Here is a 24,658-nt window from a genome sequence, read left to right as displayed (position 1 = left end):
AAGACCATGGCGCATTAATTTAATTACATGTGATTCATTATTCAGACTGCACGGCATGCTGAGCCACCATCGAAGGTCAAGCTACACGTTACGTTAAGAACCTTCTTAATGCCAACTTGCTTATTTTTCCTGAATTATAGAGCAACTGGATTGGGAAGACTTGAAGCAGGACTACAACATGGAGAAAGGTGTTCCATTTCAGAGTGGGGTCCCTGCCACTGGTTACAAAGGAGGACAGTGTGCCTATATGTTGTGGTAGGATGTAGGAGTTTCTAGCAGAGCTAAAAACAAGCAGCAGCGCAACAGAAACTCGAGGCTAATGTCAAGGCAGTCCTTCAGGAGGCAAAGAAGCACTTGACACGAAAAGCTGGGTTCCATCACCAAGGTATATTATTTACAAGGATATTTACCATAACATGGTCAAACATACAGCAACACACATATACGGCATCCTGATTCCTATGCCCCCTAACACCCAACACCCTACACGCTCACCGTTGAGCGTTTGTCTGTGGCCTTATTTTATGCACAAGGCACGCCCACACTCAGCTGCACAGAGTCAGCAATCAGGAACAGCTGCTACTTGCTACATGCTACAAACAGTCTATTCACCATAGCGTTTGTCACATTCCCTCCTGTGCACAGAACCTGAGTGATTTCCTGGGTTCAGACCTCAACACTATACCTTTAACCATTTTATAGAAGAGGGAATTGGGGCAGGTACAGCTCAGTATAGAAGGATTTAAAAAGCTGCATCTGCCCCAATTCCCTCTTCTATAAAATGGTTACAGGTATAGGCACTCTGTCCTCCTGTGTATCTGGTCACCCTGGTCCCTGCAGTTGCTATTGATCCCAGGAGAGAAACTCATAAGAACATAAGAACAGCGCTGCTGGGCTCCTATCAACACAAAGGGAAGCTTCACTTTAGAGCAGCGTTTTTCAACCACTCTGCTACTGAGCATGGGTGTGCTGGAAATGGTCTGCAAGTGGACCATGGGAGTTTGGGGGAAGGGTCATGTATTCTTAGGGTCATTCGGGGATTTGAGCTCCTGTCCAGCAATGCGGTGTGCTTTGTCAAGTATCAGAAATCTGATCGCGTGCCTTGACAATTTTAGTACCTTTTCAGTGTGCCATGAGATGAAAAGCTGAAAACCACTGCTTTAAGGGCACAATCCTATCTTGCGTTGGAACAGGCAAGCCAAGAGGCTTGAGCTGTATCCAGAGCGAGATAGAGCTCTACAGTGGCTCAGCTGAAGGTAAGGGGAAACTCTTCCTCTTATGTCTGGGTAAACCACTGCAGCCCCTATGGATGTCCTTGGACTTATGCTACCTCCTGAGGTATAGCAGCCAGATCCCAGCCCCACCTTCCCACTCCCTGCCCTCCCACTCCTGGGGCTGCCCTCTGCCCTGCCTCACCCTGTCCCAGAACATCTTCTCCCCACCTCTTCCTCACCCACCCCAGAGCCTTGCATCAGCAAGATCGGCCGACGCAAGGCTCGCCCCCGCAAGCCACAACAGAGGCTGAATGCAGCCTCTGTATGCCAGTGCACCCCCGTGCACTGGCATGGCTTGCTCTGAAGGAGGTGCAAACATGCTTTACAACATGTTTGCAACCCTCCTAGGCTGGTGCAAGTCCCTCGTGCAAGTCCCTGGCACAAGTCCCTAACTTGTAGTTAGGACTGTGCTGTAAAGCAACTATGGGATGCATGTGATTGGAACCACCATGGAGGCAAAGGTTTAAGGCCCCCTCCCTTCATGCTGCCGTATTGAACTATGAGGGGTCCTGGTATAACTGCTAGTTAGTTAAAAAAAAAACATTAGATACAGGTGTCCCTCTTCCCGTATCTCTAGGGGATACGTTCCTATCCCCCTGCAGACACTGGAAACCATGAACAAGGGGGAACCCTATCTCTGTGGTTCCCCAGCTCCACACACCATTACCATTGTTTATCTTCATTTTGTGCAAAGTAATTTGTGCTTTAACCAAACACTATAAGCTGAGAGTTTGTAGCAAGAGAAGCAGGCAGGCACCCTGCAGGCTAGAAAAGAGACTAAGGGCCCAATACTATCCAATTTTCCAGTGCCGGTGCTAATGCACCATTGGGGTATACACTGCTTCCTGTGTTGGGGGTGCTGTCACAGAAGCCTCCTTAAGGTATGGGAACATTTGTTCCCTTACCCCAGGGCTGCATTGCAGTTGCACCCGTGCTGGAAAGTTGGATAGGATTGGGCTGTAAGAGAGAACATAAACTTACTGCTTCCTGTTCAGACGTTCTAGCATCACTTAATGAGGTTTAGCAGCTCAAGCTTCAGTAGTGAACAATGAGCAACTCTTAGGTTTCACCTGCCTTTCCACTTTTCCTTAGGAACTTCAAAATTCTTTAGGGCCCCTGTTCACAGTAAGTTGTGGAAATTCAGCACAAAAACAGATGCACTGTAAAAGGGAGCATGTAACGCATCTGCCTTGATATTAGCCAAAAGGCTGAGAAGCCTTGAAAGCATGGGGGGTGAGGTTCACAAGCTGCACTCAGTCCTGCAAGAGTCCTGAAGAGTGACAGTTTGCAGGAGCACACCTGAGAAAAGGGGTGCTTCCATTCTACCAGGGAGAGAAATCCAAAATTCAGTACAACCTCCTAGAACTCCTTCTTAGACACATGAGGCAAATTCGTCCTCTTCTCTGTCTCTGGAGCTCAAAGTTGAGGGGAAGCCCAGCAGTGGCAGACCTCCTATTCATTCTATGTGCCCCAGATGCAGACCCCCCCACGGAAGCCACTCTGAGGTTCCTGATGGGGTCAGAAACTGTGCTTCTGATTTTCTGGAAGCACAATTTAAAGCATCAGGGAAACTCAGAGAGGCTTCCCCAATGTGTCCTGGAGTTGTGAAGCTCCATGAGCTCCAGGTAAGTGGAGGAGGGGTGTGTGGATCTGCATACGGGGGGCAGTGACATCCTATGGCGGGCACCATCGCAGACATTTGCCCCGGGGCATGGGGCTGGGGTGGTCGATCACTGGTACTCAGTGGGGGCAATTGAAGGTGGACCTTGTTTCTGCAAAAGACCTGGGGCCCAATATGATCCAAATTTCCAGTGCAGCCCCAAAGTAAGGCAACAAATGTTCCCTTACCTTGAAGAAGCCTCTGTGACTGCTTCCCGCCCCCACTGCAATGTGTAGCACACACGCTGTTGGCATGGCTGTATCAGTGCTGGAAAGTTGGAAAGGACTGGGCCTTTGGTTCCTCTCTCCCCCCCCCCCCAACATTCTTATTGAAAACCTTTGTATGGATAAAAAGGAATGGTCATAATATGAGTGGGGCAGCATATTAAGCATTTCTGTCTCTTACTTTCCTGTCCTGTGACCATTGCTTGGAGTTATTGACTGTTGGAGAGGGTAAGGGAGAGTGAAGGATGTTCATCTTTTCCCTACTCAGCAGCCAAAAGGGTTTGTTTGCTGAGGCTGGGAGGACCCCATTGACTGGTGTGGGAGTCACAACAGTCCAAAAGTGCCCTTTTAAAATCTAAAGTTGCATGCCTTTTGCAAGCACCCACTGGGCAGATAGCTCCCAGGGGCTCAGTCTATCTCCTGTGTGAGCATACGGAGTCTGTAGCAATGTGATTCACCAGACAACACACTGCCTGCTATTTTATTAGCTAGAAAATAGATGTGTCATTAGTTAAGAAAATACAGTGCCAAAGTTCCTGTGGGGGTGAATATGAGAGAAGCATCTAATTAAACAGTTAAATTGTCTACATTATTGCTATGGAAAGCATTTTCTTAACACAATTTTCTCCTTACCAAGTCCTTCTTGTTCTGCTAATGCGCTTCTCTTTCTGGGTTAGATCTTTGTTCCACAGGGAATGCACAGCAAATGAAATTTTGACTTCTGATCATTTGTTTTGTTTTCTGCTGTGGCAGAATCACTAATGTCAGGAAGTGATGGCACTGAGTCGTGGAGAGGGAATTGCAAGTCAAATTCAGCTCATGCTGCATTGATTTAAAAATCCCTGCTTAATTTAGATCTTCAATAAGGTATGGCTAATTATTTGATGGTGTTTTATTACTTATTTATGACTTGCTGAAATTACAAAAGCAGGACCCTGTCTTATGTAACTTTATGGGAACATGAACAGGAACAAGAGCATGACCAGAGACCAAGTTCTTTCCCCCAAAAAGAGATCAGAGTATTAGGAAGGGAAAGTACTAGAGTAGGAGGACCAACAGTGATTTTATTTCTTCAGCACAACAGGAATTAAGTGGATGGATCAAATTAGGAAGCAAAGACTAACAGCCCAATCCTATACTCCTGATATGCCTGCATATATCGGGCAGGAGGTTTGGTGAAGAACTGCCAGTGTGCCTGAAGATATCATCTGAAGGTTACCTATTCAAGATCACTGGAAGCCCTAGGAGCGGCAAGACCTTGACAAGCTGAGCAGAGCTCTTTTGGGTGAGAGCCAAAGAAGCCAGCTCTGAAGCTCTTTGTGTGGGAGAAAACAGCAACCAGAATGTGACCAGACTGTGAGAAGAGCCACCTGGAATGTCGTCAGTTCTTGAAAGACAGAACTTCTCTATTCATTGTAAAAACTCCTTTGGGAGAAAGCCTGTCCATGTAAACCTCCTTGAATAAAGCCAAAGGAGCAATCCAATGACCAGAAAGGCAATATAAAAATACCTGTTGTTGTTGTTGTTGTTATATCCCTGCATACCCCAGGTGTAACAGCAGCTCCACCTACATAGAAGGCCACACACTGTCAGATGCACCATGGATGCCACCACAACACCAGAAAAATGCACTGCCAATGTAGCTCAAATGTCAGTCAGTGCAACTCTGCTGGTAGATAGACCAAAATTGGGGTGGGGGGCTGGGTTGTGACATGGGAGGGCAAGGGGGAGTCAATGCACACCATATCCTAACCCTCCTTCAGACTACAGTCACACTGCCTAAGCTGGAAAACCAGCACGCTAATGCCAGGGGAAAGAGTAACCTCATAAGGAACAATGGGGAAGAGAGAAACAGCAAATAATTGTATTTCCCACTATCCTTCCCACAAACTTTCTTACAAGGGAGCCAAGGATACAGCTATATTTGGCAGCCAACCACAGCACACTCTGCCCCTGCCAGGGAGACTGCATCTTAGATGAGAAGATGTGCAGCTTGGGGCTATACCTCTTTGGCTCCTCAAAGGAGAACTTTGGTGGTGGGAACGGTGGTGAAAGGGCATGGTGCACAAAGGCAACGTCGTCAAACATCCAGAGATGGCATGATGACTCATCGCAAAGCCGCACTGCTGCCAAAGGGGAACACTGCTTCTTCCAGTTCCTCCCCTGGCAAAAGGGTTCCTCTCAACTGGCGGATGTCCCACACAGTTTTGAATCTCTGCCATGGAGAGCCTTATGTGCTTGTTTCACATGGCTTCCTTCATCTAAGGGAGCTACCTCTCTACCCGTGCGCTGCTCAAAAACAGAGGTATTTGTTGTGTGTGAAGGGGATGAGGGGACTTGGACCCTGGGTGCAGGGATTCCTAGCAGTTCTTTGCTTTTGACCCCTTGCTGCTGATGCCACTGTAACTCCTATAGGAGATGGGGGTGTTGTCCTTGTATCATGCTGTTTGTGTGTACATGCTGATTTGCCAGATTCCCAGTTCAAGCTTCACCTAGTAAATTTATGCCCACTTTAAACCAATTAATTCCCCCCTTTTTTCCCCCAACAGCAGTCCTAGTTCTGCGCTGCAGCACTGCTGGACCTCACCACCAGGTTAGCTCACCTGTTCAACTTACTGAAGTCCTTCTTCCTCCCCTCTCCCGCCAGCAGCTTCTCCAGCCACGCAGCAACACCTTGGTTCTCAGCAGATCTTGGGCATGGCAGCCACACACCAGTCTCCAGTGTCTCTGTTCCAGAAGTCTCCAACAGTCCGTTTCAGGAATCCTCAGAAGTTTGTTCACCCATTTGTCTGTCAGTCAACCAGTGAGTTTAGTTAGTCTGTTGGTCAGGCAGCTGGTCCAATAGTCTGTCAGCCCCTCAGTCAGTCCATCAGTCTATTCTCTCTCCTCCAAGCTCCTTCCTTCTACTCTCTCAGTCATTCCAACTTCCTTCTTTCTACACCCACACCTTTTTTCCTTCCTCCAGGTGCAGCTTTTATCCCTGTGGACCTTGTTACCTCCAAGTGGTTGCAGCTGTGCAGCACACTCACTGCAATCTAAGGTCCTGGTGTTAACCTCATGCTTGCCTACCAGCGCAAGGGGCCACTGTTGACACCACACCCATAATAAAATAAATTGTTTTATTTGAATGAATTTCAGCCTGTTCCCTTACAGCCATCCCATCACTGACTTTCATCAGATCATAAGAAAAACTCTGCTGGTTCAGGCCAAAGGCCCATCTAGTGCATTATTCTCTTATCCATGGTGGTTCATCAACTGCCTCTGGGAAACTCATAAGCAGAGAAAAAGGGCACACTTCTATTCCACCATTGCTCCCCGACAACTGGTATGCAGAAGCATAGTGCAGCTGAACCTAGAGGCAGCACATTGGCTACTTCTAGTAACCATTCATGTCTAGTAACCATTGATAGACATGGGTTCAAGAATGGGATAAAGCAGGGGTCTCCAGACCCCGGCCTGGGGACCAGATGTGGCCTGTGGTGAGCCTCTGTCCAGCCTGCGACAAGCCTCTGGTCCCCTGGAAGCCTCAGGCCCACTTGACTGAATGTGACCGAACCTGTGCTCCGGCTGTGTCCGGAGGGTGTTCTGAAGGTTGGGGACCCCACACCTCAGAATGCCTTCTAAAGGCCTGAAAAATCACTTCCTGGTTTTCCCAAAAATGACTTTTTGGGCTCTATGAAGGCCTTAGGCTTTCTGAGACTTCCACGGCCATCAGAACATGCTCTGGGAGTTTCCTGTGATGTGCTGGTTTTTTATTCCTGAACATTTAAGTAAGCTACTTGTGGGTAGGAGAATGGGAGTCCATCTGAGTGTGTAGTGTGGGTTGGTTCTTGGAGAAATCCTAGAACTTAGAGCCCACTCATTCATTAATTCATTCATCTAAGTTCCATCACTAATGTATTTAACTTTTATATTTAAAATTTATTTTTTTTCCGGGCCCTTGACACCATACCTGATATTTGATGTGGCCCTCCGGCCAAAAAGTTTGGAGACCCTTGTTTTGAAGCAAAGAATTGAAGGCACAATTGCAAACAGTTCCCATGAGAAGTTGGGGAGGTAAAGGGAAACCAGTGTGGCTGCACAAAGGACCTTCTGAGAAGCTGGGAAGAGGAACATGTACATGGGGAAGTGGAAAGAGGGCCAGCTAACAAAGGAACAGTAAACAAGCATCATCCCCGCTCCTGCAGGGATGATGTCTAAAGCACAGACGGAACTGAGACTGGCAAAGGAAACCTAAAGCAACAAAAAGGACTCTTTTAATTATTTCTGAAAGAGGAGAATGCTTAAGGAAGCAATAGGCTTGTTGCATGGAGGAAATGGGGAACAAATGATGGAGAGAAGACAGAACTGCTCATTGCTTGCATCTGTGCTTTCCAACATAGGCCCAACCTAACCTAACGGTTGCACTATTGTGGAAATGGGTGCACAAGAACATAAGAAGAGCCCTGATGGATCAGGCCAAGGATCTATCTAGTCCAGTTCCTGTATCTCACAATGGTCCACCAGATGCCTCAGGGAGCACTCAAGACAACATGATGCCTGTATCCTGTTGCCACTTCCTTGCATCCGGCATTCAGAGACTGGCTATCTCTGAAACCTGGAGATTGTATCACAACTCTAGATCGGTAAAGAGATTATTGGTAAGGGAACACCTCATTTCTTGAAATGAACTGAAGGCCGCAATCCTAACCAACTTTCCAGCACTGGCATAGCTGTGCCAGTGGGACATGTGCTGCATCCTGCAGTTGGGGGACACTCATGGAGGCCTCCTCAAGGTAAGGGAATGTTTGTTCCCTTACCTTAGAGTTTCATTGTCCTTACATTGGTGCTGGAAATTTGGTTAGGATTGTGCCCTAAGTCTCTAGGATCAGATGAATTATACCCCCAGAATACTGAAGGACTTAGAAGATGTATTCTTGGAGATTTTTGAAAACATTATTAAGCAAAATACTGTCTGTACTCTTTGAGAACTCCTGGAGAACATGTGAAATGCCCAAGGACTGGAGACCAACAAATGTGATTCCAGTCTTTAAAAAGGAAAAAAAAAACTACAGACCAAGCAACCTGGTGTCAATATTCCAAAAAGATAGTGGAAAAGATTACTAAGTAGAATGTCTGTGAGCACATAAAAATCAATGGGGTGATTTCTAGGAACCAGCATGGGTTCATCAAGAACAGGTTGTGCCAGACTAGCCTCATCTCCTTCTCTGATAGAGTGCCAAGTCTAAGTAGACCATGGGGATGCCGTGGACACTGTGCACCTGGATTTCCACACACACACACATCACGTTCCAGCATATACCAATGGGGTCTACACTGGCTGAAACTACACAGGAAAAAGATTTTGGAATTGGATTGTGCTGAAAAGCTCCCAGAAAACGTTCACACACAATGAGCTGCATTAGTGAAAAGGGCAAATCCAGTTTCGGAAATTCTAAGAAATGTTTGGAAAATAAAAAGGCTCCAGTCTTACCTGGGGCTTACAGTGGATCATGATCCCACACACACTGGGCAGAAGGGTCAGTTTGGATTATGCTCTCAGATAAATTAAATGCTATTCTGCTAGACTAGGGTTGGGGGGAGTCAGGACTGGTCCAAAAAGTCATGTTGCCTGAGGCAGCACGCCAATTGTTGTCCCCTTACCTGGTGATGTGTCACATTCTGCCCCTCCAACACTCTCTTCTCTCCTCCACACTTCTGCTCTGCCTCCCTCTCCCTCTTTCAATCCAGTGAATGAGAGGAGTCAATGGAGGCAAACTGCCAGATAGAGGTGGTGACCTCCTGCCAATCTGCAATTGCTTCAGTTGGCCTCATGGATGGGCCAGCTCTGAGATGCAACAGAATCCTGGACTTTTCTTCTCTTTTTGTATAATTCTCAGTGCCAGCTTGTCAGGGGCTCTGGCTCAAAGACTTGAACTGAGTCCCCTTTATGGCACCCCTGACAGTGTGTTGGGTACTACCACTGTCATTGATACTAAGGGTTCAGGAGCTGGTCCAGTCAGGCGGAATCTCTGATAGACTTGGGTCCTTGGTCATTCCCCAGTGCTTCTGCACATCGTAGTAAACTAAACCTTCAGGGAGAAAAGTTTTGCTTCTCTCTCTCTCTCTCTCTCTCTCTCTCTCTCTCTCTCTCTCTCTCTCTCTCTCTCTCTGATGTGCTAGTGATGTATTTTACACTTAATAATATTTCACCTGAGCAGAATGCTTCATATACTGTATATTATTCTGCAATCCTTACAGCAATATGTACTTTATGCAGGCAGGAAGTTTTTATATAGGAAAAACATCAAACACATGATGCCCCACCTGTAAAACAGTGAAGTGGTATAGTCCAGAATTCTACCAATTCACAGCACAATCCTACCTAGTACTAGCGCAGCCACAATAAAGAACATATGTGATGACTTGTGTGTAAGCAGCACCAGTGGAAAGGCTGGGCCATCAGCACTACATCCAGAGGAAAGTCCACCAGTGGAGCTGAGTACTCTGCCAAGCAGTCCAGGGGTAGGGTAGAACGGAGATGTGGAGGGGGTATAATGGTGCAGCGAGAGGGTAGAACGGGGGAGGGGACAGGCTTGGGAGGGGGTAGGATTGGTGGAGGAGGCCTCTGCCATACCCGAACCCCCTTCCCGGGACTGGCAACACTCCACAGAACTGCTTGGATTTGCACTCGCAATCTAGCTAGCATAAATCTGAATAGCCACATTGAACCAGCCAGAGTATTACATGGGATAAGGGGGAAAATATCCCCTTACCCTGAATGTACCTCCAGCCTGCTCCTAATCTGCACTGGATATGGCATAGGCCACTCCCCCAGCTGCACCAGCGCAGGTTAGGCCTGGGCTGCCCTGGACTGGGTTAGTTATATTATGCTTATATTCTCCGTAAATCTTTCTCAGGGAAATCTTCAGCCCAGGGAACATACACCACATGGCTGTGCCTTCCTCCATATCAGTTTTAATCCACTGAATGTATTATGATATTTGAGACAACCCAGCTAGTGTGTAGTTGTGCATTTATAATTCCAGCACCAGGAAGTACAGGGTTCTTCCTTCCCACAAGGCATTTCTTTCTGCTTTAGCTTTATTTAAATTATGAATAAATTACCGACATGGCCATCATTTAACAAGTACACACGCAAAAACCTTCCTGCAAATGCCTGAACATTCAGGACCTTAACAAATTATTTTGAAGATAATTGCAGATACTTGCAATTATCCCTTGCAGATACTTTACTGAGGATCTGGGGTAGGAATATTACCCCCACCTGAGTAAAAACAAACAATTCCCCCTGAACATTGTCTACTGTACGAATCTAACTTTACATGCAGCCCAATCATGTGCGCTTCTTTTTGGAAGTTTAGGTTCAACAAGATAAGACTAAGGGCCTAATCCTATCCAACTTTCTGGCACCAATGCAGCTGTGCCAACAGCATGCTGCAATCATGGCAGGCAATCATGGAAGCCTCCTCAAGGTAAGGGAATCTTTGTTCCCTTATTATGGGTCTGCATTGCAGCTGCATCAGTGTTCAAAAGTTGGATAGGATTGGGCCCTAAGGCTGGAATCATATACACATTTACCTAGAAGCAATTCCCATTGAACTCAGTGGGGCTTACATCCAAGTAGACATATATACAATTGTACAGTTAATATGTATATAGGATTGCAGCCTTGCTTCCAAATTGATGGCAGAATTTTATGCAACTACTCAGAAGTTCCTTTGTTCTCAATTGGGTTCACTCCCAGGAAACTGTGTTTAGTACATGTAGGATTCCAGCCTAAGTCCTATTCAGGCCCAACAGGCTTACTTGGTCTTAAGCATTTTAAAATCAATATTGTAATCACTTCTACATTGCAGATTTCTAAGCACATAACTCTCATGGAGTGCCAAGTTTTTTCAGAAGTCATCAAGGCAGCAACTTTCAACCACTGTGTCAGGGCACATTGGTGTGCCGTGAATGGTCTGCAGGAGTGCCACATAAGTTTGGGGGAGGATCATATATTAATATAGCCATTTGGAGATGTGAGGGCCAAATCCTATCCAACTTTCCAGTCCTGGTGTAGCAGTGTCAATAAAATTTGCACTCCATCCTGTGGTGGGAGGGTAGTTATGGAGGACTCCACAAGTAAGGGAATGTTTGTAACTTTGTCTCAGGGCTCCATTGCAGCTGCACTGGCAATGGAATAGGATTGGGCCCCGAGTCCCTTGCCAGCTGTGTCCAAAAACAGATGGTATACCTTGGCAATTTTAATATCTTGTGAGCAGGCCGTGAGATGAAAAAGTCCGACAATTGCTGCTCCCAGGAAACAAAACCAAGGATGGTGTGTGTGTGTGTGATTTATACATCTATAATGGCTGAATTTAAGTCAGTAGATCACCCATTTTCAACCACTGTGCCATGGCACACTGGTGTGCCACGAATGGTCTGTAGGTGTGCTGCAGGAGTTTGGGGAAGGGTCATTTATTAGCAGGGCCATTGGGGGATGTGAGCCCCTCACCAACAGCATGGTGCGCGTTGTCAATTGTCAAAAACTGGATGATGGATGGATTTTAGGACCTCATCAGTGTGCCGTGACACAAAAAAGGTTGAAAATCACTGCAGTAGGTAATATGAAAACAGGAAAGACATGCAGACTAAAGAAATGTAAGTGAGGCCCATTCACCTCAATGACACTTAGGGCACAATCCTAACCAGGTCTACCCAGAAGTAAGTCCTATTTTGTTCATTGGGGCTTACTCTCAGGAAAGTGTGGTTAGGATTGCAGCCTTAAACATGCAAAAGGAATTGGGCTTCATGGCTAGAACTCTATGCACAGGGAGAATTCTATGCTCACACTGAATTCCATGGGACTTAGGGTGCAATCCCTATGCACACTTTCCTGGGAGTAAGCCCCATTGATTAGAATGGGTCTTACTTCAGAGTAGACATGCATAGGATCAGGCTGTGCCTCAGAGTAAGCAAGGTGTGCAAAGGGGTGACTGGAAAAAAGAAATTGCAAACTGGATGGTGTGGTCAACTTTTGTTTGGAGAAGTGGGGAGAAAGAGATTTATTATGGGGGGAGGAAGAAACCAATGAGGTTGCTAGTTGGAGAGCATTTGCTAAGCAGGATCCTCTGCTGCTGGGGCAGATCCCTGCTGCAGAAGGGGGATCTGGCTGCACCGCGGTGGCTGGCTGGGTGGCGAGCGCTCGGAGCGCACCCAGAGCGCGCAGAGGGTCCGTGGCGCAGCGTTGGGGGAGCGATTGCCCTCCAGCGCCCAGCCCGGGCCTCGAAGCCAGCCAGCCCGCGTCGCCTGCCTGCCTGCCAGGCTCCCTCCTCCTCCTCCCGGTTCGGGGGGTCCCCGGGCTCGGCCCCCGAACGCCCCTCTCTTCCGTTCGCCATGTCATTTCCTGTGCTAATAAGATGGTGGTCACGGCCGGGAGGGAGGGAGCCGCCGCCACCGCCTCCTCTTCCACCCAGCCTGGCCCGGCCCCGGGACTTGTCCTCGCCTGGGACTAGCCAGCCAGGCTGGGCTGGCCGGGCCGGCGCTGCGGAAGGAGGAGGTGGAGGAGGACGGGGGCAGCGGCGGGGGGAAGAGCTGGGCTGCCCCCAGACGACGAGCCCGGGCCCCGCAGCGCCGAGGTGAGTCAGCCCTTGGGTAGCCAAGGTGGCCACGAAGATGGCTGCGGAGCGCTGGCTGGGGGAGCCACTGCGGGCGGGCGGGAGGAAGGGGCACACCGCGGAAGGGGCGCTTTCTGCACCCCCAGCCCGGGAACGGTGGAGGGCGCGGCCAGCCCGGCAGAAGCCTCCTCGCCAGCCAGGGCGTGCAGGGTGCTCAGCTCTCCGCAGCGCAAGCGGTGCTCCCCCTCCCGCTGCCTTCTTCTCCGCCGCTACACTGTTGCCCTTTTTCTACCCCCTCCTTCGGGTTTGCAACATTGCATCCGGTGAGTGACGTGGGCGCGGCCCAATGAGCGGCCGGGGAGAGAGTATGAACGTTCCAGGATGGAACGCAGGGGCGGGGTCGCCAAACAAGAACCCGGGGAGTGGGCGAAGAGCGGAGCGGGGATGTCTTGCCCCTGGCTCTTCTGGGCTCCCTTTGCTTCTGAGGAAGCGTGCGCAGGACTGCCAGACCAGTTCTGTCCACACTTTCTGGACTCTAGTGGGACTTACTTCTGAGTAGACAGGCATAGGATGGGGCTCTGAGGCTGCAGTCCTGTCCACACTTTCCTGGGAGTAGGCCCCATGGACTCTAATGGGTCTTCTGAGTAGACAGGCATGGGCTTGGACTCTGTGTAGAGTGGGCTGATGGTGCTTTTTTTGTGGGAAGGAGGCAAGCAAGCCCATGTCTTGGACTTAGCTGGAGGCTGTGCCAGAGATTATTCAGCATGTAATTTAGCTGGAGGCTGTGCCAATCCTATTCAGCATGTAAGTCCTATGCTGTTCAATGAGGCTTACTCCCTGGAAAGTGTGTGTATGAGTTTGCAGCTGTAAACCCAAGCCTAGGCATGTCTGCTCAGAAGTAAGTTTCATGGTTTCGATGATGCTTACTCCCTGGAAAGTGTGTGTGTGGGTTTGCAGCTGTAAACCCAAGCCTAGACATGTCTACTCAGAAGTAAGTCCCATGGTTTTCTATGAGGCTTACTCCCAGGAAAGTGTGCATATAGGTTTGCAGCTGTACAGCCCAATCTTAGGCATGTCCTACTCAGAAGTAAGTTTCCTGGTGTTCAATGAGGGTTACTCCTGGGAAAGTGTGCATATAGGTTTGCAGCCTTACAGCACAGTGCTAGGCATGTTTACTCAGAAGTAAGTTCCATGGTGTTTAAAGAGGCTTACTCCCAGGAAAGTGTGTGTATATAGGATTGCAACCTTAGTGTGTGAGTGGATGGCTGTGTGGACAGAGGTTTGCCATTCTGCACCTGTGTCTCCTCTGAACCTTTTATAGTTGCTCCTGGTTTCAGCCATGTCAGGAGATCTACACCTACCTGGGAAATATATTTTGTAATGTTATAATATTTTGGCTCCAATCGGGGGAAAATGGAATCTAGCTTCAGTTTTTCTCAGAGCAGCCCATTTTACCTTTCTCTTGGGTGAAACATTGTCAGTCTAGGCACACCTGGACATTAACAGTCTTTCAGCTTGAATGTGGACTGCTCTTGTCTCTTTAAGCAGCGGTTTCTGACTAGAGATTGATAAGGACAATTGTGTTCTATTGATCTTTTTAATATTTTGATGACTTTTAATCCTGTTGATCATAATAATATTAGTGATGTGGGGGGGAGCTCCCCCGTGGAAGGGATTGTCACTCCCGAATTGGCCTTTTCAGCCACACTAGACGCTGTTCCAGAACCACCATTCAGAGTGTGATACCATAGTCTTTCGAGACTGAAGGTTGCCAATGGGGGGGGAGAGGTTATAGAATGCTAAGTTCCTTGATGAAAGTGTGTAGATCATTGTTTATCAAATTATGGTCAGGATCCACTAGGTGGTTTGAGAGCCCATTTCAGGTGGGTCCCCATTCATTTCAAATATATTTTTAATATATTAGACTTGATGCTACATTGCTATGTGATTGCATTTGGGGAAGTGTTACAGAGCTGTATATTTATCAAGCTATGCATATTCTTTTAACAATTATAGTAATTGGGACTTAATCCTGGTAGAATTGCAACCTAGGATTGCAAAAATTTTCCTGCTTGATGGTGTCACTTCTGGTCATGACATCACTTCTGGTGGGTCTTGACAGATTCTCATTCTAAAATGTGGGTCCCTTTACTAAATGTGTGAGAACCAATGGTGTAGATAACTGAACACGTCTTACTGGCCCGTGCATCTTTACTTTGCAGCAGAATGGTATCTAAAATAGGAAATGTTGCCTGTAGCCCACCTTATGTTGGCTAGCAACTGATGCATCTTGCTTCATTAAGCCAAGCTTCATTAGACAGCAACTGTTACCCTGCACATGCCTGAGCTTGTTTGATCTCTGAAGCTAAGCAGGGTCAGGCCTGGTTAGTACTTGGATGGGAGACCGCTTGGGAATACCAGGTGCTGTAGGCTTATATACCATAGTCTTTCAAGACTGAAGGTTGCCAACCAACCATTAAGCCAAGTGGGAGAGAGTATGCAGGGTCTGGTGCCTCTGGTGAGCCTCTAAATTGGGTTGTCAAATTTTATTCCAGACAGCACTCTTCTGCCTTTCAGAGCTGCAGAGAAGGGGAAACTTGACTTGTTTAAGCCATTTCTGCCCAACAGAAATGCGTATGTTGCGTATATGCAGCAGGGATCAAAAGTGTACACCTGTGGACCGGACAGAAATGGGTTAAATGCTACATTTTGCTGCTTTTGGTATTTCAAAGCATGTTTACAGTACAAATGCTGTCATCATTTCACAGGTAGAATGTGAACATGCTTGGAATAGCATCTCCAAATGTGTTGTTTTCCTTAGTCCTTTTCCCCTCTGATCCTTTCTACTCCATGTTTCAGAATGAATGGAGAGAGGAAATAGGTGGCCTGTGTCTTGTGTGCAGGTTTGAACTAGAAAATGAAGTGTGAAGTTTAGGGCAGCATTTTCTAGAAGGCTGAGTGGAACTGTGGCTTGGTGGTAGCTTCCAGCTGCTGCTCTCAGGACTGAAGGAAAGCCTGCAGTATTTGTGTATGATATGTATTTGAGCATCCACCTGACCAGTTTTAAACCAGTTTGTCTGCTTTTCTGCTGTTTCAGTAGCTAATATAAGCTTAAGAAAAAGTAGAAGCCCAGACAGTGCTATTTTTAGAATACTGGTCCGCCTCCCCTCCCCATTTAACACACAAGAGATAAGAATAGTGGAAAGATATAGTTTACATATTGCTGTCTTTGGTATTTCAAAGCATGTTTACAGTACTGTATAATGATTGAAACGAAAGCATCTATGGCCAAATGTAACATATTGGCATATGAAGCTGTCTTAATTCTGAGTCAACCCTTTGGTCCATCTAGGTCAGAAAGCTTACTGATTGGCAGCTGCTTTCCAGGGTTTCAGGTTTAGATGCCAGGTATTGAACCTGAGACCTGCATGTAATTTACTGCTGATCGGTGCCCGATCTCCATCCTTCTTACACCTCATAGCACAAACATCCGCTACCCATAGTTATAATACTGGTGGCATGTCACACTGGGTTTAACTATTCAGGAGTAAAAGGGCATTTTCCTTGTTAATGCTTTCCTCAAAGCACTAGAAAAGACACATGTGAGATTATGTGTTTTCTGCATATAAAGAGACCTGTGTGGGCAAATTCTCTTGAAATAATCTCAAGACACAGTGTAATAAGCTTACTGAATCTAAGCTTGCTGGGTACGGTCACTGCAAGGATGGGAAAGTTTCTGAAAGTTATAAGTATATGTAACGTAAATAAAAATAACGGGGGGGAGGCGAGGCAGCTGGATGAAGGCATTGATCTTTGACATTCTTCTCTATTTCAGACTGTTAATTGAGTTTCCACAAATGACTTTGTTTTGCTGATTTTTCTCTGTAGTATACCTGTAACACAATGGAGTTCTATAAATATGATTCTAAGCCATGCGTAAGGATTTTGGCGTTGCATGCAGTGTATATTTGTAGTCAGGAGTGCTTTACTTCATACCTTTGCACCATGGAGTGCTACCAGTCCTGGATGTTACTTTTTCTTTTAAAAAAGTTACTTCACTTGCCTTAGAAATCTAGCACGGTTATAGTATAACTCCCTTTACTATGGCAAGTACTGTGGGGAAATGACAGTACTGTGGGGACCACTGTGACCAACAGTGCAGCAGGCACTAGCAAATCATGTAACTGTGCGTGGAGGCAGAGAATAAAAGTATTAAAAGCTAATATGTACAAATAATAGATCATCACTATAAGCAGATAAGAGCCAAGTTAGTGCAATATTTGCTTCTAAACCTGAGCATTGCAAAGAGGCATGCAACTTGTTTTGACTGCAGGCTTTGCAACAAGACTGGAAGCCCCTGTAAAGATGCTTACCCAGAAATGTGGGGGGGGGGGGAACAGAGTATCATTAGCTTCTTTTTGAGAGTTACCTTTATTCTGTTGACACTGTGCCTATTAAAACTGTTATAAGTAGTTTGATACCAGACCCCCATTACAACAGGATATATGTCAGAATGCCAGATGCCAGGGTTATTTCAGAATGCCAGATGCAAGGGAGGGCACCAGGATGAGGTCTCTTGTTATCTGGGGTGCTCCCTGGGGCATTTGGTGGGCCACTGTGAGATACAGGAAGCTGGACTAGATGGGCCTATGGCCTGATCCAGTGGGGCTATTCTTATGTAACAGGACTCTTTTCAGTTTAAAACCAAAAACAAGTTACATTCAGAAGTCTATGAAGAGTACTGACTCCCTTTTAAGTGCGCAGCACAGCTGTAGACAAGATGTCCAATGAAGCATGCAACTCTAATTCTATACCACCAATGCAGCCATACCAAAAGGGCTTGCCCTGCATCCTGCAGGGAGGAGCAGACTGGGAAGCTTAAGAGAAGTAAGGGGATATATTTGCCTCTCCATAAGCACCTCAACTGGCCCAAGCCCAAGGGGAGAGAAGTAGCATGCCAGCTGCTATTGGAGGGGATAGCATTCGGCACATGTCACCATTGCCAGATCTCACCCGCTCCCACCTACTTCATGCCCCCTGCCTGGTTTGGCAGGTGCTCCATACCAGGTCATGCAGGCTTCAATCCTATCCACACTTTCCTGGGAATAAGCTCCATTGACTATAATGAGACTTCTTAGTAGACAGGCATAGGATTGGGCTCTCAGTCTGCTACTGGAACAAACCAATCTTGGGATTTGAGTCCAGTGCTAGGAGGTACAAAGCATTAAGTTTTGCAGGTGCCTGAATGCGCTGTGCAAACTGCCATTTGGTAGGAGCAAAATGTTTGTTTCCCCCACCCAGAATGGCTCCAAAGTGGAGGTGGAGGGGCCACTTGTATGGTGCATTCAGGCACCTGCAAAACTTAGTCCTTGCATTCCTTCTAGCTATGTCACTGCTTGAATCCTTGGAGTTTGGGGAGCTTAGTACCTACAAGAACTAGGGAGTTTAGCCTGTAGGACTTCAGCTTCTCCTTGGCTGAAGGGGTGGTTGAAGACAGTTTGCCCTGAGGACTTGTATGTCCAGATGTTTGGTGTGTTTGGCCAGACAGGTGAACATGCACAAGAACCAGTACTCAGCAGTTGGCTTTTTGCCTGGGAACTGTACTCTGCTTCCTGGTATATTATGACCAGTGAGATAATAGAATACAGAAGAACAAATTGGGAACATGCATTTCTCACTCACTGTGGGTGTTTGGCCAGTGAACCAGGAGTGTGGAAGTTCGCTCAGAGAGACCCTGGACTGTGACACCAGGTACAGGTGGAGCCTATTTATCTGTGTTAATTCTGTTCGTAACAAAAAACAGGTTGTGCTAAATTCCATAGAATTGTGCAAATACACTGCAGCCTGACACTTTTGGATGGAAGGAAGGAAGGAAACTAAGGCAGCTGTTATCAATCCCCTCCATACTCAGCCTTCCCCGTTGCCAGCTGCCTGGCTTCTTTCACATGGGATGCTTATCTTTTAAGAGTCCAGCCCTATGTGTTTCTACTCAGAAGTAAGCCCCATTGTAGTCAATGGGGCTTACTCCCAGGAAAGTGTGGAGAGGATTGTAGGCTATATCTCATGATTTGCTTGGTGGGAAGGATTGTTTGTGTTTGCAGGGGGGGGGGGGGGTTTGCTTGTGTTGGTGTTTGCCTGCACCATCTCAATGGGGGGGGATTTGGCAAACACTCCCTGGGTTTTTTAAAGCAATTCCCTCTGTTGCTGCCACATCTGCCCCTGTGAGAATGAGTGTGAGAGAGAGAAATAATATAATTTACTTTGCTAAATAAAAACACTATTTAGCAAAACGAAGCAAATAATAAATCACAACGAGACTTGCGAGATCCTTTCCAAGATTTCAGTAAACTTGGAATAGCTAGTGTTTTTATACACTGTTTCTTAAAGTATTTTTAGGCTGCATTTCTGACCCATTGGCTGACATCATTCCAATAAATTTAAAAACAATAAATTAAATCTTGTCTGTGTTAGGTGGAACTCCACTCTTTAACATGTGTGTGATGTTTATGTTCTCAGTATGTCTACATCATTGTTTTATTTGTAGTTTTTGAGCTCTTTTTGTTGCACACATAAAACGGATTTTATAGGATCCTGGACCAAGATGTATCTAACTGATAATGGACATCCATTTTTCAAAAACAGACAACCTTACATTGTGTTTGATCTAAAAATAAATGTAGTTTAATTTTATCAGTGTATGTTTATCATTTCTGGTGGATCACAATAATTAAAAGAAAAGTGCAATAGTATATCTTTAAAAAAATAAAACATACCTATGTGCTATGCATGCAGTAGCTGACATTGCAAAATTTAAGTAAAATACGTAAAGAAAGCAGTGGCTGCTGTTGAAAATGTGAAGAAAATCTGCACCCATCCATCATTTCACATCTGGTGGAATTGTCCAGAGATGATTGGATATTGGAGTGTGATAGTAAAAGTAATACAATATAGAGGACAACTTATTCACTGTGTAAAGAGGTTGTAAAGAGAAGTGGTTCCCAAACTGTGAGCCGTGACTCCTTGGGGAGCCACAGAAACCGGTCAGGGGAGCTGCAGAACCCTTGCAAAAAACTTGCTGCCCTATATAATGTATAGCAGTGGTGCTCAAACCGGTGGGTTGCAAAACCAGCAGTTTGTGTAAAGCTTCCACTGTCCCTTTAAGGCGTGGTGGAAGAGGAGAGGCAGTGATGTGATCCCAGGATCGAGTCACTAAGGGGGTGCTTGACCTTGCTTTTCATGGAGTTAGGGCTGCAGCAGGCTCCAGGAGTTGTGGGGAGCCCTGCCCAGGGTTCCCTGAGGCTTAGAATCTTCAAACGGAGCAGTTTCAGAGCACTTCCTGTTTGCAGGAGGTGCTTTGTGATTGCTCTGTTTGAAGAATTCAAACCTCAGATGCGCAGGGCTCCCTGCACCTCCTGGAGCCCTAACTCCATGGAAAGTAAGTGAAAGCATCTCCCCCACCCCCCCTTAGCAATGTGATCCTGGTCACAGCCCTCCCCCACAAAGACTCACTTTGGGAATCCATCTCCTAAATCCATCTCCATCTCATAAATCCATCTTTGGGAATCCATCTCCTAAAAAGTTTGAGAATCACTGATGCATAGGATTGTAGCCCTAATGGGGAACCATGACCAATGGCCAAGGAGGTCAAGGGAGCCACCAGTCAAAAAAAGTTTGGCAACCACTGGGCTAAACACTGGAGGATACTGTGATACCAAACTAAAACCGCAATCCTATAAAGGATGTACTTCTGAGTAAATGTGTATAAGGTTGCCCTGTAAAAATAATAATTGACGATACTATGGCAGGCTGCAGGAATTGAGGAATTTGGCAGGCTTTTCTGAAAAGTGGATAGGCTTTGAGCTGCTGGAATATGAAATGTGTGAGCTGGCCTGTACCAATGCATATTTTCAATATTTTCTAAACTGTTACATTCTGTGTAGATTAGGTATGAATTGCCGGGTGTGTGTGTGTGTGTTTTGTTTTTAAATATTTCCTCATTCTAATTTGATGGCAGTTTGGGGAGTGTCTGTTTTCAGTTCTGTTCAGTGGAGCTTAGTGTTTGAATATCTTTTACACAATCTCTGGTTTAAAATACAGCAGGAAGGACAGATTCCAAACTGCTGGTAAAGAGTTAGCTGCAAGGCGTTGATGGTAGGGTGGAGAAAATGTTTTGGGGTAGTTTGCTGATTCCTCGCTTAAATGGAAACTTCGTGTTTAAGTGTGTTCTGGCAAGCTTCAAAATATCCTTTGGTACGAGTTTCAGCCCTCTCTACCTCTGGATTAGCCTTCGGTCATTTGCGCCAAGACTTTAAACTGCAAAACATTGAAAACTCCAGAAGAAGCAACTTCATGCACAGAATGCTTTCTCCCTTGCGTCACTCTTGCCTTGCATTATAGGAGGAGATCCAAACACAAATTCTTTGGATTTTTGCCTTCCTATCATGGTAAATCCTATTGTTTCAGATGGCAAGTTGGGATCTGTGTATATGTTTGGACATTTGAACCTTGGAGTGTTCCTTATTCATAGGGCTTGGCATTTCTTGACGACAGGAATTTGTCTCCACCTTGCCTGTCTACCATCCCAAATTGCCCATTCAGGTGTGATTGTAAGGCAGCAGAAAGAGGCCTTCCTGTCTTGATTTCTCTGTGGTTGCATTAATCATCTAGTCTGCATGTGTGCCCTAGGGGCAAGGAGGGTGCCAGCGTGCTGGAAAGGCTATGTGTTCAAACAAGAATAGGTGTGATTACTATGCACATGCCATAATTAGTGACACCTTGCATTCTGAAGATGTATTTCTGGTACAGATAATCAACAGTTAATTCATATTAATGCACAATTCAAGTCCCACAAACCAAAATTTTGTTGTTTGATCTGTGTAAGATGGGTGATGTCTGTTATCAGGTTAAGTTTTTTGCTCTGATAGTTGAATGTTTAAAATGTCCTTTTTTTTTTTTCTTGGACCTTTCCAGAAATTGGAATGTCTGGAACCAAATTTTATCTTTATACCTAGTGCGGTAGTATGATTAACCATTTTGGGATATATATCGTGTCTCTGTTTCAAGGGGGAGATGTGCAAATGCCCAGTTTTCAGTCTTGTGTAGTAACAAGGCTGTCTTAGGACCCTAACCTATGGTGCCCAGCACTGGCAATATGCTTGTACTGCTGGTGCTAAGTGTTGTGAAAATGCCATAAAGCACTTTCCTGCCAGCAGTAGGCACATACCACCGGTGCTGAGACAGTGGCAGTCAGCGCTGGGCCTTAGTGCCAGGAGAACCCTGTGCTGGAGTGGCAGGGGATAAGTATTGCCACCAGTCAGCGGCGAGGTTTTTCAAAGCAGGGGGGAGGTGGAGAATGGTGGCGGGAGAAGAGGATCAGGCCTGGGAAGGGGCAGAGATGGCAGCAGAGTCTGCTGCTGTATCCTGTGCTCTCTCCCTGGCCAGGAAGCCCTACACAGGCTTCCTAAATTGGCACAGCTCTGAGGAGACCCATTGGGGCCACAGCACTGTAACCCTGGTTAAGGGAACAAGTGCTCCCTTTCTCCAAGGAGTCTCCTGCCCAATTGTATACAGTGGCGGCCATTTCAACACTGCTGTTCCTCTGGGTGTTGGGACAGCATAGGATAGCGCTGCCTGAGCCCGTATGTGCTGAACTTGGGTTTCTGGTTTCTTCCTTCCCGCCATCTTGATGCCTGAGTGAATTGGTCAGCTCAAGTATCTTGTCTTATTTTATCTCCAGACACAGAATTGTCGCTAGGTAAATTGCTTGTTGATACTCGCCTGGTGTTTTTTGTAAGTGTGGTTCTGAACTAGCTGTTATACATAATAAATTTCAGACATACTGGAAACAGCAGTTCACACCTCATCCCAAGACTTGTCTCTGATTAGTGCTCTTCCCTTGAGGTTCATAAATAAGAAAGTCAGTGCCTCATTAAATGTTCCCTGTGCAGACTTACAAACACCCCGACGTGTCTATCATCTTGGCTGTAAGCCGTATCTTTTCCATTATAAGAGGTTACCCCTATATTGTAGCATGTGTTTTGATGTCTATGGCTCATATTTTGTTTGAAAAGTTGATTCAAAGACCAGCCCACAGTTTCAGCAAGAGGAAGTGCATAGGAAATGCACTTGGACAATGAGGAGAAAAGGTAGACATTCATGCATACCTGGTAAAGAAATCTGTTGCCTTTCTCAGGATTAGATACTTTCTCCAGTCTATATGAGCTCTTAGGGCGTATTCCTAAGCACCCCTTCGGCCAGCGCAAGTTCCTTGGGTCAGCTGAAGGCTGTTGCAAAAGTGCTATAAAGCACTTTTGTGCCACTCTATGGGAGATAGGCCAGTACACAGATGTGCCCCCAGCCAGTGAGTTTATGTTGGCAGAGCTCGGCCAGGTCAAGGCTCGGTGGGGGGGGGGGATATGGGGAGGGTGGGAAGGAGGCAGGAGGGAGGTGTTTCAGGGCAGGGGGAGGGTGGGCGGCAGGCTTTCCCAGGGGTGGGTGGAGAGCGGGAGGCAGAGGCAGGGCCAGGATCCAGGACTTATGCTGGATCCTACCCCGTTCCCGGGCGGCCTGGGGCAGTCCTAGGCTGCTCGGGTTTGTGCCACCGATTTAGGTGTTGCAGATGCAAGCAGACCCATTGGGGCTGCTCCTGCTCTTCCCGGGGTAAGGGGAAAAGCTTCCCCTTGCCACAGGCCAAGCCGGAGACATTGCAGGCCCACCGGCTTGCCTGTTCCAGCGCAAGTCAGGATTGGGCTGTTAGTAAGTCTGTGTCTGTGATAAAAAGTGGCTGATAACCCTTGCTTCAGCTAGTCTGAGATGAGAGCAAAGGAGTCAGATATAGAATTTTCAGAATTCCTCTGTCTTCATGTGTGTGTGCATACTCCAGTGTAATTTGCTTCAGCAATTCAAGCCTCAGTTTCCCTTCCTGTGAATAGAAGGTTGTAAACATTTAGGAATCCATATGGGGACCTCTTTTTGGCTGGGTGTATGTATTTAGAATGAGAGAGGTTGTAAATGACCATGATGGGGCAAGTCTAATAGGAACTCTAAACGTGTAGATGTACTTACCAACCCAGAATGCTGTCAGTTGTGCTATGAGATTGGTTTATACTAGTGGTTTGCAAGAAAACATAAATGAATAGGGGAGGATCATGTTCCTAGTGGTCTAATGTGTAAGAACATAAGCTGCATATGAAGCAGGCTTATATGTGGCCTGATCATGATGGGCCCTTCAACCTTTGGCTGACTGACACTCTCCAGGATTTTAGGTAGTTGTCTTTCCATCCCAGGTTGGAGGTGTCAGCAATCGAACTCATGGCCTTCTGCATGCAGACAATAAGCTACCAGCAAAATTGCAGATATTCTTTATCTTTAAAGTAACAGCATGATGTCAAGACTGCTTCTAGCATCACTTTACTAACAACACATGCCTTAAAACCTGATTAAAAAAAAAACTTTCCCATTAAGAGGATTTACATACCCGTTCTTTTCTCTTTGAGAGCACCTGTTCAGCTATGAAAGGAACATGCATGTGACGCTTTCTGAGTAATCTTTTGAGTGCCTTAAGAAGTTGTGTTTTTTTTTTTTTAAATCTAGCATCAGTTTGCCCTAGGTAAGTGTTTTTCAAACTGTGGGTCAGGACCCACGAGGTGGGTCATGAACCAATTTTGGGTGGGTCCCCATTCATTTCAATATTTTAATACAATCCTGTGTCGCTTAATGACAGGGATAGGGATAGCTTCCCCCCCCCCCCATTGTCAAGCAAGGTTTGACACAATGTGAAGCCTCTGCAGGCGAGGTAATGCTCCACTCCCCTAACCTCCGGAGGCTTGTCTGAGCTTCCCAGAGGCAAGCCTGCTCGCTGCCTTTGCGAAGCTCAGAGTGCCAGAATCACGTGAGAGA

At 46.5% G+C, this 24,658-nt stretch overlaps 1 protein-coding gene across 3 annotated transcripts in view; it reads left to right on the top strand.

Moving 5' to 3' along the window:
* The first annotated feature begins 12,574 nt into the window (after window positions 1-12,574).
* PRDM11 (PR/SET domain 11) overlaps window positions 12,575-24,658 on the top strand; it is a 48,753-nt gene continuing 36,669 nt past the window's right edge. For all 3 annotated transcript variants that reach the window (XM_066610112.1, XM_066610111.1, XM_066610113.1), the window contains exon 1: window positions 12,575-12,781. The gene's annotated coding sequence lies outside the window, so the exon portion shown is untranslated. The remainder of the gene's footprint in view (window positions 12,782-24,658) is intronic.

Source organism: Tiliqua scincoides, chromosome 1 (assembly GCF_035046505.1).
Source record: "Tiliqua scincoides isolate rTilSci1 chromosome 1, rTilSci1.hap2, whole genome shotgun sequence".
In the NCBI taxonomy this organism is placed as follows: domain Eukaryota; kingdom Metazoa; phylum Chordata; class Lepidosauria; order Squamata; family Scincidae; genus Tiliqua; species Tiliqua scincoides.
The sequence above is the reverse complement of the archived record's forward strand: the minus strand, read 5'-3'. Positions and strand labels throughout refer to the sequence as shown.